At 44.2% G+C, this 6,135-nt stretch overlaps 1 long non-coding RNA gene across 1 annotated transcript in view; it reads right to left on the bottom strand.

The window, feature by feature from the left end:
- The window catches only part of LOC310840262, a 161,987-nt gene that overhangs the window by 24,216 nt on the left and 131,636 nt on the right, over positions 1–6,135 (bottom strand). The window lies entirely within an intron of this gene.

Here is a 6,135-nt window from a genome sequence, read left to right as displayed (position 1 = left end):
CTGGGATCCATCTGTGAACAGAATGAGTAAGTAAACTATTTTATACAAGACTGTGTTGTGTCTATTTCTTTTTAGGAGGGAATAAAAGGGGAATTACCAGAAAACTTATTTTAGAGGTTTAAAACAAGCCTGGCAAACCTATCCGCTGTGTAAGTTTAAAAGGGGGATGTTACTCTGCTAAATTGTGGAACTTGTTAACACAAATTGGGAAGGATATAATTAAACTATATCCTCTCCTGCCTCCCGGAACATTCCCACAGGGAGAGGGCAATTGCGTTTACGTCCTGCCTGCCTGTATCTCATAAGTATCTGGTTGGCCACTGGACTAGATGAGACGTTGGCCTGATCCAGGAAGGCTCTTCTTAGGTTCTTAGAGAAGGGGTGACTTGAGCTGACTTGCGGTTCCCAGAGCAAAGGATAGGTGGGGAGAAGTGGGGAATGAGGCTTAATGGCAAATAGGCTATGCAGGGACCCCCACTATGCTGGTCACCTGGAACCTGGGACGTTAATTGTTCTTCAGAAAAGAATGTGCGTGTGCAGAGTCACACACAGCAGATGCCTCGAAGGGCAAATGTTGTGCGCTTCTATGCCAAAAATAGAACTCTTCTGCTGAAATCCCATCACCTATTTATTTATTTGTTTATTGGCTGCCTTTCATGCCAGCTCACAACAGATTAAAAAACTCAAAACACTACAAGCTGAAAATCATAATGTAAAACACAACACATCTAAAAATACAATAGCAGCAGCTATAAAAGTATAATAGCAGCTCGGCACAAGAGAACGCCATCTCAGCACAAACAAACTATTTTGGCTTTTCTCACAGGCTGTTCAGGATCTCTGTGGAGCTCTGGCGTTGCAGAAACCACTTTTCTTTGAAGCCTAACCCCTACCCAGACATTGTAAAGAAGGGTTAGCCCAAGCAAAATGGACCATTAGCTGATGACAATTCCTGTTATAATGCAATGAAGCAAGTTTTAAGATGGGCTATACCTATTTATGACACCTGAGGCTCAATTGCAGAGGCATTTATGTTTGCTCTGAGCTGAGTACATTAGCTCTGGCTCTGTGCACACTCTGTGTTTGAAGCACACTTGAAAGCACATTTCCCCTCTCAAAGAATTCTGGGCACTGTAGTTTGTTAAGGGCTGCTGAGGACTGCAACTCAGAGAGGTAAACTGCTGTGCCCAGAATTCTTTGAGGCAATAGATGCTTCCAATGTACTTTAAAGTTATAGCTTGTGTGCAGTCTTTGTACGGATTTTAATTGCACAAGGCAATTGCACAATGCATTTGAAACCTCCTGTGCAGCTCTCTGCAGGACTTGATGCAGGACCTGCATGATGCATTTTGCCCCATGGATCTGATCTGTCTGTCGCCCACTCCATTGCCCTAATCACATCCAAACCAAAAGCCACCACTTGAGGCAGGCGCCTCTCCTTACGTTGTAAAAGAGCTACTTCTGGAAAGGGCTGTTGCTACCGAAATGCCCTTAATAACACTTGTCCAACAACATGCTCCTTAAACACCCAGATGGCAGGTTGGAAACATTCAGACACCCTCCCAGGTGATGGGTTGAGTAAGGCACCCTGCCCCCCCTCTTCGAAATTCCATGTGGCTCCGCAGCTAGAACAGATGTGCCAAGACATGCTGCAAAGGTGCAGAACTCCCCTCGGGAGGAGTTAATATTTACTCACCTTGGAAGGAGGCAGCCTCTTCTGAGAGCAGCTGCTGGAGTTGGAGGGGGGCAGAGAGAAGATGGGGGATCTTCCCGTTTCAGGAGGCGAAAGACAATTGCCTCTGGTACTGAATCAGAATATTTGCCACCCCAGGCTGTAGGAGGTGCTCTGCAACCTGAGAGGGCGTTAGGGTTCCTGGATGTTTCATGCAAGCCTCTTGATTTCATTAAAACCATTAGAGCCATGGAACGCCTATGAGTCAAGCCGTGATCGCGTTGCCTTTGAAGGGAACTTTGTGGTAATGACTGCCTAACCCCCCTGACGTCCCTCCCAGGTAAAAGTACCCGTTTATGGGCATTGGCTAGAATCAAAACACACTTTTTGGCTCACTTTGCCCTTGTGCATCCCAAAATCAAAAGGCAGTTTTTACCCAGGCAAGTCTATCCTTGCTGTGCAATAATGATTCTATAAGGAGACACGCTACAGCCAGCTACAGTAATAATAATAATAATAATAATAATAATAATAATAATAATAATAATAATATAGTTTGTGCTGAGGTGGCATTCTCTTGTGCCGAGCTGCTATTACACTTTTATAGCTGCTGCTTTTGTATTTTTAAATGTGTTGTGTTTTACATTCTTTCGCAGTATCTGAGGCAAGGAGGTTCAGGAAACTGAACTTTGGGACCCTCTAATCACTCATGGCAGAGGTTTTTGCTGTGAATACACCAGATGTTCTCTGGTGGTCCAGGGTTGTGGCCTGAAAGTATATGAGACCAGCACCTTTCAGGCCTGGGTCTGGTCAGTGGGTGAGTGGGAGACCTCTTGGAAAACACATATATGCCACATTGGATTCCAGAGTGGAAAAACAGTAGGATATACATGTAAGAAAATCAACCTGGACATTGCTGCTCCAGGCAGGTGTGGTTTGCCTAAGCCACCTGTCGGTTGTCCTCCAGTGCACATTAACAGACACATTCTCCTCGTCACATTAAGTTATTCATGCAATAAAACATGTCGGGGGGATAAAATACAGTTCACCCTGGGGCTTATTAGAATTCTGAAAAACCTTGTCCCCTCAAGTTTGCAAAGATATGTTTGAATAAATAAAGACTAAATGGGGGACAGCAGGGAAGCAGACAGTCAAAAGCCCACCTCCAGCGAGTATCTCAGGGTCACGGTGTCAAATATTCTCAAAGGTTCAGAATGGTGTTTTTTATGGGATATGCACTTTGCATGCAAGCAAGTTCCGCCCCCCCCCCCTCCGCATCCACATTATATTGTTGGTGTCAAAATGCCAGCCTGTATTCCCACCCCCATTTAATCCTGATTTATCCTTTCCAAGGGAAATCCAATAAATAAACTGGTTGCCAGTGCTTTGATTGCAAATTCTTCAATATCTGGAAGTGCTCACTGGCTGCATGCAAACCATACATTTCATGCACACACACATAAGAGTCCTGGGAACTCTAGTTTGTTAAGGGTGCTGGGAATTGTAGCTCTCTGTGGGGTAAGCTACAAGTCCCAGGATATTTTTTTTTGGGGGGGGGATGTGTTCTTTAAATGCACATTGGATGCATGGTGTGTTCACAGCCACTACTTTGAAGTACCTGTGTGCACATTATAAAAAAGAAAATCCCACCAAAAGTTAGAAACATCTCACTTTTGCTGTTCTGAAAAGTGGAGCCATGTGTTTTACTTCTGCTTAGATTTATATATTATTTGTACTACCAGGCTGCCTTTCCCTTGAATATCCCACGGCAGGTTACAAATAGAACAAGCATCAATTATACTTAAATCATAGAATAAAAGCACAAGACCAATGACAAAATTAATGGAACAGAAGAGCGATGCAGGAGGAAGGAAGGCATCAACAACTCATCCAAAGTTCAGTTCAAAAAGGTATGCCTTCTTGACCAACCGTCAAAAAATATACAATGCACCTTTCTACCTTTGGCTGAGCTGATGTCCTCGCTCCTCTGCCACTGCTGTTTCTTGCTCCTGTTTTACGTGGCTTCAAATTGCATACTGAGGTGGTGTTTGCTGCATTTAGCATCATGGTCCGGCAAAGTAATCCCTTTTTTCTGAGCATAAGAAGGTGGCATCAGAGGAAGCACCTGATTTTTCCATAGTATACTGGCTCACATTTGATTTCAGTAAAAACACATTCATAACTACAAAGGCAACAAATTTGCAGCCACCCACTCGCCCCACATGGAGGTCCCCATCAAGCCTGTTATTTGTAAAGTACCATGCACATAGATGCTGCTATGGACCTACCTACCTGGTGACTAGGTGATACGATGTCCTGGTTATATTGCATCTCGAGATCTATTTCATATTCTATGACAACTTTGAAACAAGCAGTAGTACTGCTGTGCACATGAATTGACTAGACTAATTCTAGGGAGTTTGGGCCAGCGGTTAAAGAAAACACCTGTGAAACAATGGTTGCAATTGCCACAGTATCTTCCATATGGACTCTTACAAAGCAGTCTTAGACATGTCTACTCAGAAGCAAGCCCTGCTCATTTGAATGGCACTTACCGTATAGCCAGGTAAGTGGGTATAAGACAGCAGTCGTAAGTTTTCAAAAATCTTTTGTATGTCGCTCAGTCTTTTGTATTGCCATTTAAAGCCTTGCACCCTATTGTATTTTCATTGTGTTTTATAGTATATTTTAATTTTGGGTGACCGTGTTTATATTTTAATGTTTATTTATGCAACTGGTTTTTATACTTCGTAAAAATTTAAAACTCTATTTTGGTAGAAAGTGATGTAATAATAGTATTAATATTAAAGCTTAATGCATCATCAAAATAATATTATATCTATTTGCTGTTTACTTCAGTTACATGATCGCCTCACACTTGTTTCTGAGGGGATGTATTGTAGCCCTTCCATTCAGTGTTGAGGCTTTCCTTGTCATCTGTCTCTTTTTAAACCTATGAGTGGAACCGTACAGATCATTCTCTTCCCCTGCCATCCACAGTTTGACAGGTAGGCAGACACCAGGTGACCTGTTTTTGCCACTCAATTTGAAATTGAACTGCAGGTGGGGGTGCAAAGGCAAAGCACTGGCAACCAGGCTGACCTGCAGGTCTGGCAAAGCCAAGCTGAAGGCCATCATGTAAATGCCCCTTTCTGGCTCACAGTTTAAGCTTAAGCACATTATGGCCACCCTTCTGAACCATTTGCCCCATCGGCCTTCCTGCCCCACCTGCATTTTCTCCTCAGGTCACCTCCCTGCAAGGGGCAGTTCTCCTGGCACCTTGCTTTGTTTGTTTGTTAGCAGTGATCTGTCCTGCTGCGCCCTTGGCAGAGGAGGCAGGCTATAAGCACATTTGAGGGAATCAATAGAAGGGGAAGGGATGCTGGACTGTGTGAAAAACATGGCGCCTGCCCCACAGGGCTGTCTGCCCAGTCGTGAAGAGAAAAGGGGAGCCCCCAACTGGCTTCTGCTCTGGATGCCAGGTAGAGCTTTGCGGACGGGCAGCACTTTGTTTCAAGGGGCAAACAGACCAACATGGCATGCATTTACGCGTAAGGAGCACTGTGCGCATTTCTCAGGCCAGAGGGGTGTGTGTGTACACATGCAAACACCTCTATATCATAGATGTATGTCATAATAGTCGATCCTGCAACAGCCCCTGCTGGCCAGGCCTGGCACTGAACTACGAAACCAATTTCAGTGTCTGGGGAACTTCAGTTCAGAGGTGAAGAACTTCTTACATGCCAAGATGCATCACCAAGGTCCAAGGGCACATTCCAGCCTGGCAAAAAGCACTCAGGGGAACTTGAAGTAGGTCAGGTGAGCCTGAGGAGCAGGTGTGGCTTAGGAGAGTTCCCCAGGGACAGAAAGGCCCAGGGCTCCCCCACCCAGTACTTTAGCCCTTTCCATCCCTCCTCTCCAAAAAAGAAAGAAGGAAAAGTCTGGTGATTTATTACAACCTCAGGACTAAGAGATTCATTTTAGTCTTAGAGATGTAATAGAAAAATTAAAAGTTGTGCATTCCAAGTGATCTTTTAATTTGCATGGTGGTAGCAGTAATAATTTCATTTACTTTTGTTTATACAGTACCATTAGCATCAATTGTGTTTTGCATTTACACAATAAAAATATTGGCACTTTCTCCCAAGAAAAATATTGGCACTTGCTCCCAAGAAGCTTAATAAGCAATGGGGGGGGGGGGGTTGAGGAGAGACAAGGGTAGCAAAGGACAGGTGGGAGTCGAATTATACATCCTTAAGTTTGGCTACAGACACATTCCTTCCAAGTAAAAGCACTCAACGAGAACATCACTTGCAGAGAGCTCCAAGGATCATATAGAGGGGACTGAAGGGTCTTATTTGCCACCCTCGATTTACAGAAAGGGAGATTCACACATAGATGGTGCTGGCAAGAGAGACACGATGGAATCATGCTTGAACCAGTTGGCATTTAAAGCAGGAATG

The sequence above is a fragment of the Podarcis gaigeae genome, assembly GCF_964106915.1.
Source record: "Podarcis gaigeae genome assembly, chromosome: 2".
Taxonomy (NCBI): Eukaryota; Metazoa; Chordata; class Lepidosauria; order Squamata; family Lacertidae; genus Podarcis; species Podarcis gaigeae.
The sequence above is the reverse complement of the archived record's forward strand: the minus strand, read 5'-3'. Positions and strand labels throughout refer to the sequence as shown.